General features: G+C 39.6%; 1 protein-coding gene across 2 annotated transcripts in view; it reads right to left on the bottom strand.

Annotated features, from left to right (window-relative positions):
- TMEM206 (transmembrane protein 206) overlaps positions 1 to 14,959 on the bottom strand; it is a 33,437-nt gene that overhangs the window by 11,304 nt on the left and 7,174 nt on the right. The gene's annotated exons all lie outside the window — the stretch shown is intronic.

Here is a 14,959-nt window from a genome sequence, read left to right as displayed (position 1 = left end):
ATCACTCTGCAGTGCATTATGCCACAAAACAAGTCTTAAGTAAATGTAATAAGACTAAAATCATATCAAGCATCTTATCAGATCACAATAGCATGAAATGAGAAATCAATTATAAGAAAACTAAAAAACACACATAAATAACATGCTACTACACAACAAATGGGTTAACAATGAGATTCAGGAAGACATCAAAAGATAACTTGAGACAAATGAAAATGAAAACATAATGGCCAAAAAATCTATAGGCCACAGCCAAAACAATTCATAGGAAGGAGGGAAATTCACAGCAATACAGGCCTACCTCGAGTAACAAGAAAAATTCAACAATCCAATCTTAAACCTAAAGGAACTAAAAAATGAAGAACAACGTCTAAAGTGAGTGGAAGGAAGAAAATAATAGAGATCACAGTGGAAATAAACGAAAGCCTTACAAAACAAAAGAAAGGATAAATGAAATCAGAAACTTGGTTCTTTGAAAAAGTAAACAAAATTAATAAACCTTTAGTTAGACTCATCAGAAGGAAAAAAAGAGAGAGGGCCAAATAACTAAAATCAGAAAGAGGAGGACTGACAATCTACACCAGAGAAATACGCAGGATGACAAGGAAATACCACCAACAATTACATGCCAACAAACTGGACAACCTAGAAGAAATGGATAAATTTCTAAAAACATACGGTCTTTTCAGGCTAAATCGGGGGAAACAAAAAATTGAACAGGCCATTAACTACTAACCATATCCAATCAGTAACCAAAAAACTCCCTACAAGCAAGTCCAGGAGCACATGGCTTCACAGGTGATTTTTACCAAACACGCAAAAAATAATTAATACCTATCCTTCACAAACTATTCCAGAAAACTAAAGAGGGAAAGGCTCCCAAACTCATTTGAGAAAGCCAGCATTACCCTGATAACAACAACAAAGACACTACCAAAAAAGAAAATTATAGGCCAATACCCCTGATGAACATAGATACAAACAGTCTTTAACAATATATTAGCGAACTGAATTCATCAATAAGTAAAAAAGATCATATACCACAATGAAGTGGGATTTATTCCCAAGATACGAGGTTGGTTCAATATCCACAAGTCAATTAATGTGATACACCACATAAACAAAATGAACTATATTCGTCATATGATCATATCAGTAGATTTAGAAAAAGCATTTGACAAAATTCAATATCCATTTATGATAAAAATAAAATAAAATAAATGGGACTAAATAAAAATAAAAAGTTTCTGCATAGCAAAACCATCAACAAAACAAAAAGACAACCTAATAAATGGGAGAAAATATTCACTAATGATATATCCGATAGGGGGTTAATATCCAAACTATATAAGGAACTCATAAAACTTATCACCAAAAAGACAAACAATCTAATTTAAAAATGGGCAGAGGACCTAAACAGACATTTCTCCAAAAAGGGCATACGGATGGTCAACAAATACATGAACAGATACTCAACATCACTAATCAGCAGAGACATACAAGTTAAAGCCACAATGAGATATCACCTCATACATGTCAGAATGGCTATCATCAATAAATCAACAAATAATAAGTGTTGGCGAAAATGAGGAGAAAAGGAAACCCTCATGCACTGTTAGTGGGATGCAAGTTGGTGCAGCAGTATAGAAGTTCCTCAAAAAATTAAAAACAGAACTGCCACATGACCCAGCAATTCCACTTCTGGGCATTTACCCAAAGAAATCCAAAAGATATAGCATTCCCATGTTCACTGTAGAATTATTTACAATAGCCAAGATATGGAAGAAACCTAATAAACCAATGATAGACAACTGGATAAAGAAGTGGTACATATATATAATGGAATATTCAGCCATAGAAAAGAATGAAATCTTACATTCTCACAACACGCATGGACCTAGAGGGTATTATGCTAAGTAAAATAAGTCAGACAGAGAAAGACAAATACCATATGATTTTACTTATATGTGGAATCTAAAAAACAAAATAAATAGATATAAAGAACAAAATGGGAGGGGTGTGGGGGGACTGGGTGAAAAAGGTGAGGGGATTAAGAAGTACGAATTGATAGTTATAAAATAGTCATAGGGATGTAAAGTATAGCATAGGGAATATAGTCAATAATACTATAATAACTATGTATGGTGATAGGTGGGTACTACATTTACCGGGGGTTCACTTTGTAAGTTATATAAATGTCTAATCACTATGCTGTACACCTGAAATTAGTATAATAATGAATGTCAACTGTAATTCAAAAATTAAAAAAACAAACACAATGTCTGGGACAATAAACACTTCGTAAAGATGTATGTACCTCTATGTTCATTGCAGCATTATTTACAATAGCCAAGACATGGAAACAGCCTTAATGTCCTTCGACAAATAATTAATATATGACACATATATACTATGGACTACTACTCAGTCATAAAAAAAAAAAAGTGTTGCCATTTGCAGCAACATGAGTGGATCTTGTCCCTGGCTGAGTAGCTCAGTTAGCTAGAGTGTCATCCTGATACACCAACATTGAGGTTCGATCCCCGATCCCTGTCAGAGCACATACAAGAATCAACCAATGAATGCATAAATAAGTGAAACAAAAAAATCAATATTTCTCTCTCTCTCTCTCTCCACCCCTCCTCTTCCTCCCTACTTCTCTCTCTCTCTCTCTCTCAAATCAATAAAATAAAAAAAAATTTTTTAAAGACATACACACGTGGATGGATCTTGAGAGTTTTATGCTAAGTGAACTAGGTCAGAAGGAAAAGGACACAAACTGCATGATTCCACTCATATGTGGAATATAAAAACAAAAAGGAGACGTGCAAAGAAAAAAGCAAACTCATAGACCCGGACAACAGAATGGTGGTTACCAGAGGGGCAGGGCATTGGAGTGAGGACAAGGGTAAAGGAGGTGAAATACATGGTGACTTCCGGAGGCGAACACGCAATACTGTATACAGATGTCATACTATCAAGCTGTACACCTGAAATTTATATAATGTTATTAACCAATGTTACCCCAATAAATTTAACTTGAAATATAAGCTTTAAATAACAAGATATTAAAGTATTTGTCATAATTATTTCATGTTACTTTATTTAAAAGCACAAAAGCAGGATCAGCACAGAACTACTGACGTGTCCTAGGCTGGTGGCGACAAGGAAATCGTCCATTCTATAATTCTACCAACACGCATTGAGCACCAACTCTACATGCAAGACACTGTGCGAGGCGCTTTGGGAAGATACAGAGACCAGGACTGATGGTCTGTGCTACAACTGCTACAGGATTCAGAGCATGTGAAATGTGAAATGTGAGGCTTCCTTTACTCAGAAGAAAGAAGGGAGAGCATGTGGAGAAAGGCAGAGGTCAGCAAAGGCTTTGTGGAGGAGGTCACATGGCCCTGTGCCTAAAGCATCAGGAGGACTTTGAGGAAGAAGTAATTTGGGTGTTTTATTCACTAATGTTCTGAACTGAAAGACCAGAAATCTAGCCCAGTGGTTAAAACCATGAGATGTAGCCCTAGCTTGCTTGGCTCAGTGGATAGAGTGTCAGCCTGCAGACTGAAGGGTCCCGGGTTCGATTCCGGTCAAAGGCACATGCTCAGATTGTGGGCTTGATGCCAGCAGGGGACGTGCAGGAGGCAGACAATCAATGATTCTCTCTCATCATTGATGTTTCTCTCTCTCTCCCTTCCTCTCTGAAATCAATAAAAATATTTTTTTAAAAAACAACAACACACACACCATGAGATGTAGAGTCAGAGTGATTTGGGTTCCAGCTCTTCTACTAACTATTCTGTGATCTCAGGATAAGTTACTTAATGACTTAAGCCTCACTTTCTTCATGTGAAAGGAAATGATCATCTCAATGTTATAGGATGCCTAAGTATATAAGAGAATGTTGCAAAATGCATTACAGTACAGAGTGCCTGCTCAATGGATTAGTTACTGAAGAAACAGAAAGTACCCTCTACACCATAAAAAAAAAAAAAGCCCTCAATGATGAAGCTAGCACAAATGAAGACCATGGCACTACAACTTCTTAATAATAAAGAATTAGAAAAAATAGCAAGAAAAAAATAAAATGGAGGTGGGGCAGAATACAGTGTCTTTCACATAGTAGGCATGTAATGTTTCTATATCTGCTAAATGAATGAATAACCCAAATAATAGATCAACTAAGTCTTGCAACGCTAACTAGCTACCTTTAACCTGTCAGAGAACACCAGTGCACTTCAGGCATGTAAAACTATGAACAAATTGGTGTGCCTTGCTATTTCTGGCAAAATACCTTAGAAAGTTTTTATTTCACACAGGAGTGCAAAGTCCCAGACATGTCTGTGAGGCTCCTCCAGGCTGTAGGAACAGGCTGCTGTAGGCAGGAACGTTTCCTCTACAGCTGCAACGCAAGTGTGGAACCAGGAAGCTCCAAGAAAACCGTTGGGCAGCTGAGAGCTAAGCCACCAAGATACACAGCGGCTCTAGTTCTACAAAAGGAATTCAGCAGCTCTCTTTTTCAACTTTATAGTTGATTTCAGAGAGGAACGGAGAGGGAGAGAGAGATAGAAACATCAACGATGAGAGAGAGTTATCCATTGGGTGCCTCCTGCAGGGCATGTGTCCTGACCAGGAATCAAACTGTGACCTCATGGTTCATAGGTCAACACTCAACCACTGACCCACACTGGCCGGGCTCAACTTCACTTGTGTCTGATTCTACTTCTGCTGCTTATCAGGACTGTGTCGATTTCTGCTCCTTCAAGGCTTTGCTATCTGCCTTCTCTCATGTTTCTCTCATGACCCTGCTCCACTTTACTAAGTCCCTCTCTGAGAGTCTTCCATTCAGATCTCCTCCCCAGGATCCTGTACAGGGTGCTCCGTTAGACATGTCACAAGACACGCCCCTCCTTCACGCCCAGTCCATAGACGGCTTTGCTGAGCTAGGGGCTGACCGGTTACATGTAGCTGGGCTACAGGCCCACAGGACCCAGAGTACGGCGCTCTGAGCACAGGGACCTACCAGCTGTTTTGTTTGGAAGGCGCCCCCAGCTCCCATGGTTCACGTGGGACCAAGGGTCTGCTTCCAAACAGCACATTCACTGCCATGAGCTGCTCATAACTGTAGTCAACGGGTACCAGGTTGCTACATTCTAATGGGGTTTGAAAGATCACAAAACAAAACTGAAAGAACTCCAAAGTGACTGATGCGGTGCCTAACATCTGAGTAAAATTTTTAAGAGTCGGTAGGGAACTAAAAGGCCATCTGGTCCAAACTCACTCCTGTGCAGTCCCGCAGCCATAACTGGCACAATCAGACTGAGAGTCCTAGAGTCCTGACTCCTAGGTCAACCCTTTCCATACACGACAGAGTGCGCGTCAGTACTGACGATTCCAGTTACTAATTTCGATAAAAGAAGACCTGCCTGAAAGTCTATCACTGCATCACACGCAGAACTCAGACATTTGTAAGGCAGACTGCCTACTACCTCCAGCTGAACCACACAGTGAAGATGAACAACGATGGGCATTTGTGGGCAGATCCACCCTGTCATAAGCCAGATAAACATGACGTGGAGCGCTCTAACTTTGGTGAGGGAAAGAAATGGATCTCTCCCCCACATGTTCTTGAAATTGGGAAGGAATTTGCTTTAATTTTTTTAATGCCCTTGACCGGAATCGAACCCAGGACCCTTCAGTTGGCAGGCTGGTGCTCTATCCACTGAGCCAAACCAGCGAGGACAGGAGGTGGTGCCTGCAGGAGGCACTCAATGGATAACTCTCTCTCATGGTTGATGTTTCTATCTCTCTCCCTCTCCGTTCCTCTCTGAAATCAATTATAAGAATCTAAGGCACAAAAAAGTCATATGACAATTGCATCACTTGGATTCGTTTCTTTTGGACAAATTACTCTCGTGGAAACACTGGCCAAGAGTCTCCTCTGTTTCACTGACAGAAGCCAAGTTTAGCTTCTTTGTAGGCTTTTCCTTGACCCACCAATTCGCATGTAATGTAAGTAAAACCTGTAACTCCTTATCATCCATATGTGCTACAAGTGTCACTCAATTCTGAAACTAGACACTACTACATTTTTACCATTAAAAAAAAGATGCTGGACATTTGACAAAATGTTCTATGCACTCTGCAGTCTGAAAAGCAAACCCTGGCTTTTTTGTGGCAAGCTGGATGAATGTATCTTTTTTAAAATATATTTTATTGATTTTATAGAGAGGAAGGGAGAGGGATAGAGAGTTAGAAACATCGATGAGAGAGAAACATCGATCAGCTGCCTCCTGCACACCCCATACTGGGGTTGTGCCCGCAACCAAGGTACATGCCCTTGACCGGAATCGAACCTGGGACCTTTCAGTCCACAGACTGACTCTCTATCCACTGAGCCAAACCGGTTAGGGCTGGATGAATGTATTTTAAAAGTAAATATCCTGTCCTCGCTGGTTTGACTCAGTGGATAGAGCATCAGCCTGCCAACTGAAGGGTCCTGGGTTCGATTCCGGTCAAGGGCATTAAAAAAATTAAAGCAAATTCCTTCCCAACTGCAAGATGATGGTGGAGTCGGTGGAAGTTACACTCCCCTCCTCCCAGGACCATGTCAGAGTCATGGCTCAAGTACTGAAAAATCCACCTCAATAACTATCTGAAGATGCTGAGCAGAAGCCTCATAACTGAGGGTGCATAGAGGAACCCGCATCAGACCGGCAGGAAAGGCAGGCACACAAAGGGCTGGCCCGGCACCCACATGCTGCGATTGAGAATCCAGAGGAAGTCCCTGTGGAGGAGCCAGGGCCTCAGCCCCATGCCAGGATCCTTAGCCAGAGCACTAAAGCCAGGAAAAAAGCCCACAAAATACCTGGCTACAAAAATCAGCAGGGGTTCTGTCTGCCCTGGTGAGAGGGTACTGCTCTCCTAGGGGCCATGGCACTCACCCGGGGCTCTGCAGGGGGATGGCAGCTGGAGTGGACCAGACTGAGCGGAATGGCTGCGGGTAGAAGGTGTGAGTGACAACAGCAAGTGTCCCTGTGCTAGGTGCCAACCAGGGACGCCATCTTGCCTGAGTGGAGCACTCCCCTCCATTCGTCTGCCTGGGGAGTGGCAAAGAGCCCCTGCCAGCCGAGTCCTGGAAGGCCCACCCTGCCAGGATTGCTCCTGGTGGGGCGGTCTGTCTCTGCCTCCAGCCTGAACCGGTGGTGCAGACTTTATTGAGGAGCTCTGGAGGAAGCTCGGGCAAACTGGAGGAGTGCCAGAGGCACACAGGGAGGGGGAGAGTTGTGCAGCTATTGGGCAAAGCCATTTCCCCTTCACACGCCTGATCAGTGTCACTGTCGCTGTGTGGAGCCTTCTCTCTTCATGGTCAAAGCCTGGTCTGTTTTAGCCTGGTGAAATCTGCAGGGCCCACCCCGCCTTTAAGGTCCACAGGTCTCAGGTGGGTGGCAGCTAGCACTGAGCACTGGTGTACCCTGCACTTCTGCAGAGTGGCCTCAGACCCACACTGGCATTGAGTTTGACTCTCTATCAACCTGGTGAACATCACTTCCCACTACCTAGTGACTCACTGAGAACCTACTCGTGCAACTCAAACACCACAAGAGGCTCTTCTGGTCACTGAGCCGAGCAGGCAGCCAGTAGGCGGAGACAGATTCCGGGGGGTTTGGGGCCTTTTACTGACCTGTCCCTGGCCTCAGTGCTGGCAGAAGCCAGTCTTGGTACACAGCTTGGACCCTTCAAGCACCTCGGCAGAAGCAGCCACAAATTGCAGATCACTTGGTAGATCCAGACAGGTAGCCCAGGGTCCGTTACAGGCATCTGACACTGACCAGCACCAGAGTCCCTCCAAGAGGCTCCAGAACTAACAGCTGGTGGCAAGCTTGGACCCCATCAGAGCTCGATCCAATCAGCTCCACAGCAGCACACCCAGAGGGAGATCTCGGCAGACACCTCACCCTACTGGGGAGAATTCTGCTTAATGGGGTCAGCCCTTGCACAGCAGCTCGTACACTGTGATTGTAGTCAATCTCACAGTCAGTTGCCCTGAAGGTCAACTGTACACACAGATGACTCAACAGCAATCCAGACTCAACAGGAGGGGTCACATAACCCACATGGGGGACATTCCTGAAGCACCAAAAACAGGTGACTAGGGAGACCGTGCCGTTGAGCCCAAAGGCCACCTTACCAAGACTGAAAGGCACAGCAGATCTCCATAATATACAGAAACAAATACCGAGAGGCAGCCAAAATGGGAAATAACAATAAACGTGCCCCAAATAAAAGAACAGAAGAAATCCCCAGGAAAAAAATGAAAAGGAGACAGACAATATGTCAAACACAGAGTTCAAAACTTAGTGGAAGAATGGATGCACTCAGTGAGAACTTAAACACAGAGACAGTAAGCATAAAAAGGGCACAGAAAACATAAAAAAGAACCAGTCAGAAATGAATACACTAGAATAGCGATTCTCAACCTGTGGGTCACGATCCCTTTGGCAAACGACCTTTTCACAGGGGTCGCCTAAGACCATCCTGCATATCAGATATTTACATTACGATTCATAACAGTAGCAACATTACAGTTATGAAGTAGCAACAAAAATAATTTTATGGTTGGGTCACAACATGAGGAACTGTATCTAAAGGGCCAGAAGGTTGAGAACCACTGCACTAGAAGGACTATATAGCAGATTAGATGAAACAGGATCAAATCAGTGATTTGGAAGACAAGGTAGCAGAAAGCATCTAATCAGAGCAAGGGGCAATTTTTTTTTTTAATAATGAAAAATGAGGATAGTTTAAGGGACCTCTGGGACAACATAAGCATAACAACATCCATATCATAGAAGTACCAGAAGAAGAAACTGTAAAGAAATGGGAAAAAATATTTTATTCCAAGGGAAACAACAACAAAAAGCTGGGGTAGCAATATTTACACCAGACAAAATAGACTTTAAAACCAAGGCTAAGAGACAAAGAATGGCATTGCATAATGATAAAGGGAGCAATCCATCAAGAGAATATAACCCTTGTAAACATTTATGCACCCAACATAGGAGCACCTAATATATAAAGCAAATATTGATGGACTTAAAAGGAGAGAAAGACATAGTAGGAAACTATAGCACCCTATTAACATCAATGGATAGATCTTCCAGACAGAAAATCAACAAGGAAACAGTGGGCTTGAATGACACATAAGACCAGATGGCTTAATTGATACTTTCACAGCATTTCACCCCAGAGCAGCAGGATATACATTCTTTTCAAGGGCAGCCCTAGCTGGTTTGCACACGTACATTTCCAGGATAGACCACATGTTAGGACACAAAATAAGTCAAAATAAATATAAGAAGACTGAAATCATATCAAGCTTCTTCTCTGACCATAATGGTATGGATCTAGAAATCAATTACAAGAAGAAAACTGAAAAACACAGAAACACACGGAGGCTAAATAACATGTTACTAAACAATGAATGGCTTATCAATGAGATCAAGGAAGAAATCAAGATACCCTGAGACAAATAAAAATGAAAATACAACAACCCAAAATCTATAGGACACAGTGACAGAGTCCTAAGAGGGAAATTCATAGCAATACAGGCCTACCTCAAGTAACAAGAAAAATCTCTTATAAACAATATAACCTTACACCTAAAGGAACTAGAAAAAGAAGAAAACACAAAGCCCAAGTTGAGAAGAAAATAATTAGGATCAAAGGGTAAAGAAACAAAATAGAATCTAAAAAAAAAAAAAGGAGCGGATTCTTTGAAAAGAAAAACAAGATTGATAAACCTTTACTCAGACTCATTAAGAAAAAGAGAGGACCCAAATAAAACCAGAATGAAAGAGGAAAAGTAACAACTGACACCAGAGAAATACAAAGAATTTTAAGAAAATACTAATTGCCAACAAACTGGTTAATCTGGAAAAACTGGATAAATTTCTAGAAATATACAATCTTCCAAGACTGAATCAAGAAGAAACTGGAAATCTGAACACACTGATTATAACTCATGAAATTGAAGCAGTAATAAAAAGAGAGAGAGAGAGAGAGAACGAAGGGGAAAAAAAAAACTCCGAACAAACAAAAGTCCTGGACTGGATGTCTTAAGAGGTAAATTTTAACAAACATTCAAAAAAGAGTTAACACCTATCCTTCTCAAACTACTCCAAAAAATTCAAGAGGGGGGAAGACTCCCAAGCTCATTTTATGAGACCAGCATTATCCTGATTCCAAAACCAGATAAAAACACTACAAAGAAAGAAAATTATCGGCCAGTATCCCTGATGAACATAGATGCAACAATCCTCAACAAAATATTAGCAAACAGCCCTAGCTGGTTTGGCTCCGTGGATAGAGCATAGGCCTGTGGACTGAAGGGTCCCAGGCTTGATTCCGGTCAAGGGCACATGTCCGGGTTTCGGGCTCGATCCATGCAGGAGGCAGCTGATCAATGATTCTCTCTCATCATTGATGTTTCTATCTCCCCCTCCCTCTCCTTTCCTCTCTGAAATCAATAAAAATATATTTTTAAAAAATATTAGCAAACAGAATTCAGCAATACATTATAAAGTTCATATACCATGGACAAATGGGATTTATTTTGGGGATGCAAAGGATGATTAAATATTCATAAATCAATTAATGTGATACACCACACCAATAAAATGAAAGATAAAAATTATATGATCATATCAATAGATGCAGAAAAAGCATTTGACAATCCAGCACCCATTTAGGATAAAAACTCTCAGCAAAGTGGGAACAGAGGGAACATATCTCAACATAATAAAGGCCATATATGACAAACCCACAGGTGATATCATATTCAAAGGGGAAAAACTTAAAGTGTTTTCCTTAAGATCAGGAACAAGACAGGGATGTCCACTTTCACCACTCCTATTCAACATAGCAACTGGAAGTCCTAACCACAGCAATCAGACAAGAAGAAGAAATAATAGGTATACAAATTAGAAAGAGGTAAAACTGTCATTATTTGTACACGACATGATACTGTATATGGAAAACCCTAAATGTTCCAACAAAAACAACTAGAACTAATAAATGAATTCAGTAAAATAGCATGATACTAAATATTCAGAAATGGGTTGCATTTTATGCACCAATAATGAACTAGCAGAAACTAAGAAAACAGTCATCACATTTATGTGATGGTAAGAGTTCATTCTTTTTTATGGCCAAGTAATACAGTAAAACCTTGATAGAAAGGACTAGTTCGGGTGAGGGAGAGTCCATTGAAGCCTGAAGTCCGTTATATAATAAAGTAGGTTTCCCAATGCATATGTTAAACAATTGACGAATTAGTTTACCTCTTTTTACTTATGTAGACATGTTTGTGTAATTAAAAGTAAGTATGTATGAAAAGTTTAATTACTCTGACCAGTAATTAAAAATACTAAAAAACACTAAAAAAATACTTAGGAATAAATTTAATCAAGGAGGTAAAAGACTTATACTCAGAAAATTGTAAGAAATCGAAGGAGATAATAATAAATGGAAGCTGATAACAAGCTTATGGTTATGAAGAATTAAAATAATTAAAATGTCCATACTACCCAAAGCAATTTATAGATTCAATGCAATTCCTATCAAAATACTGATGGCATTTTTCACAGAAGTAGAACAAATAACCCAAAAATGTGTGTGGAAACACAAAAGACTCAGAATAGCAATTTGAAAAAAACAACAATGAAGTAGGAGGTATCACACTACCTGATATAAAACTATACTACAAGGCTATAATAATTAAAAACAGCATGGTACTGGCATAAAAACAGACACATAGATCAATGGGACAGAATAGAGAAACCAGAGATAAACCCCTATATGGTTCATTAATCTTTGACAAAGGAAGAGATAACATACAATGGAGTAAAGACAGTCTATTCAATAAATGGCATTGGGAAAACTGAACAGATACATGCAAAAAAATGAAACTAGACCGCCTTTTTACATCATATACAATAATAAACTCAAAATGGTTTAAAGACTTAAATGTAAGGTCTGAAACCATAAAACTCCTAATGGAAAACTTAGGCAAAATCTCGGACATTACTCTTAGCAATATTTTTTCTGATATATCTCGGGCAAGGAAAGCAAAGGAAATAATAAACAAATGGGACTACATCAAACTAAAAAGTTTTTGCACAGCAAGGGAAACCAATAAAATGAAAAGACAACCTACTGATTGGGAGAACATATTTGCCAATATTATATCCAATAAGGGGTTAATAGCCAAAATTAATAAAGAACTCAGACAACTCAACACCAAAAAAACAAACAACCCAATTAAAAAGTGGGTAGAGGACCTGAAAATACAATTCTCTAAAGAGAACATACAGATCGCCAATAGACATCTGAAAAGATGCTCAACATCACCAATCATCTGAGAAATGGAAATTAAAACCACAATAAGATGCCACTAACACCTGTGAGAAAAGCTATCATTAATAAATCAACAAACAAGTGTTGGGGAGGATCTTGAGAAAAGGGAACCCCAGTGCATTGCTGAAGGGAATGCAGATTGGTGCAACCACTATAGAAAACAGTTTGAAGGTTCCTCAAAAAAATTCAAAATGGATCCACCTTATGACCCAGTGTTTCCACCTCTGGGTATATATCTGAAGACACCAATTCAAAAGAATATATGCACCCCTATGTTCACTGCAGCATTATTTCCATAGCCAAGAATGGGAAGCAACCCAAGTGCCCATCAGGAAACAAATGGATAAAAAAGCAGTGGTACAAGGGAATACAGTAAACCCTCAATTTAATGGACTTTGGATTTAAAGGACAAAATGTCCAGTCTATATGTCATATGTGAAAATTAACACCCTGTTAATTTTAAAATGCTTTTAACCAAGATGTGTTTATAATTAAACTTACAGGGTATTTTTTTGTTGTTATTTTTAACAAATTTTAGCAAATGGCCATATGTTGGAAAAAACACTGTAGTAATTTCGCTAACATAAATAAATATTACATATCTACAACGATACATACTTAAATCCACTTATAAACAATGTTCAGGGAATGATTAGCACGTGATCACACCACATCTCGCACAGTAACTATAACTAGTTCTGCTGCTGCATGGCGTGACAATCTGCAGCAGTTTTAATGCGTGCCCGGTTATTCCCAGGTGCACTAAGCCACGCCCCAGTTGTCTGCATTTGTTTACTCTTGGTGACCAGTGAATGCATGCGTTTACTAGACCTATTCAGTATAAATTTAAAATTACAGTAATACATACAGAAAACTTTTCTGTGAAATTAAACTTTTCATACATACTTACTTTTAATTACACAAACATGTCTACATAAGTAAAAAGAGGTAAACTAATTCGTCAATTGTTTAACATATGCGTTGGGAAACCTACTTTATTATATAACGGACTTCAGGCTTCAATGGACACTCCCTCACCCGAACTAGTCCTTTCTATCAAGGTTTTACTGTATTACTTGGCCATAAAAAAGAATGAACTCTTACTATCTGCAACAGCATGAATGGACCTAGTCCTAGAGGGTATTATGCTAAGTGAAATAAGCCAGACAGAGAAAGACAAATAGCATACGTGGAATCTAATGAACAAAATAAACTAACAAAACTGAAACACTTATAGATACAGAGAACAAACTGACGGAGGCCAGAGGGGATGGGCGTTGGAAGGCCAGGATGTAATAAGGCGATGGGATTAAGAAGTGCTAATTGCTAGTTACAAAATAGGCATGGGGGTGTAAAGTACAGCATAGGGAATATAGTTATTAATACTGTAGTAACTAACTATGCTGTGAGGCAGGCACTTGAGTTATACGGAACACTTTGCAACCTATATGAATGTCTATCTACTGTATGCCTAAAACTAACACAAAATAGTTTTGAATGCAAACTGTAATAGAAAAATAATTTTTTAAATTATATTTCCTTTATATGAATATAAACTTGAGGTAGTAGCAAGACAAAAATAATGCACAAATGTTCTTGAAAGAAAGGTAACTTTTGAGTTTTGTAAAATCTACAACACAACTGCTTCAAAACCCACACTTCCCAGACAGTAAGTCCGGCCATTAAGGGGATCTGTGACGAGCAATTCACTTTCTGAAAACAAGCTGGGTTTTCTGCTCAGAGGAAGGAGAACTGGGTGGCTACCTTGCAGAAAGCACTGGGCAAAGGTGCATTCTGAGTGCAAAGAAGGAGTGAAAGTGTTTGTCTCTTCTTCTATTTAGTGACTGTTTTTGGTTTTGGTTTTTTGAGATATATTTACATACCGTAACATTACCCTTTTAAAGTGAATATATTTCATAGTGCTTAGTATATTCACAAGGTGTGCAACCATCACCACTATCTAATTATAGAACATTTTCATAACCCAAAAAGAAACTCCATACTCTTTAGTAGTTCCTCCTCCTCCTCAGTCCCTGCTAACCAATAATCTACTTTCTGTCTATGGAATTGCCTATTCTGGACAATTCACATAAAGAGAATCATTCGATATGTGGCCTTTGGGTCTGACTTCTTTCATTTAATGTTTTCAAGACTCATCCATGTCATAGCATAATCAATTCTTCATTACTTTTTATTGCCAAGTAACATCCCACTATATTAACATACTATTTATTCATTCATCGGATGGTGGACACCTGGGTTGTTTCCATCTTTTGGCTATTATGATTAATGCTGCTATGAACATTCTTATACAAGTTTTCGTGTGGATGCAAGTCTTCCTTTCTCTTGGATATATACCAGGATTGGAATTGCTGGGTCACAGGATAACTCTGTATTTAACCTTTTGAGGAACTGCCAGGCTGTTTTCCACAGCAAGTGCACCATTTTACATTCCCACCAGCAATGTACAGGGGTTCTCATTTCCTGATATCCCCACCAAAACTGGTTGTGGTCCATCTTATTGATTGTAGCAATC

This window comes from Myotis lucifugus, unplaced genomic scaffold (assembly GCF_000147115.1).
Source record: "Myotis lucifugus unplaced genomic scaffold, Myoluc2.0 scaffold_65, whole genome shotgun sequence".
NCBI lineage: Eukaryota > Metazoa > Chordata > Mammalia > Chiroptera > Vespertilionidae > Myotis > Myotis lucifugus.
This window is presented reverse-complemented; position numbering and strand designations above follow the sequence as displayed.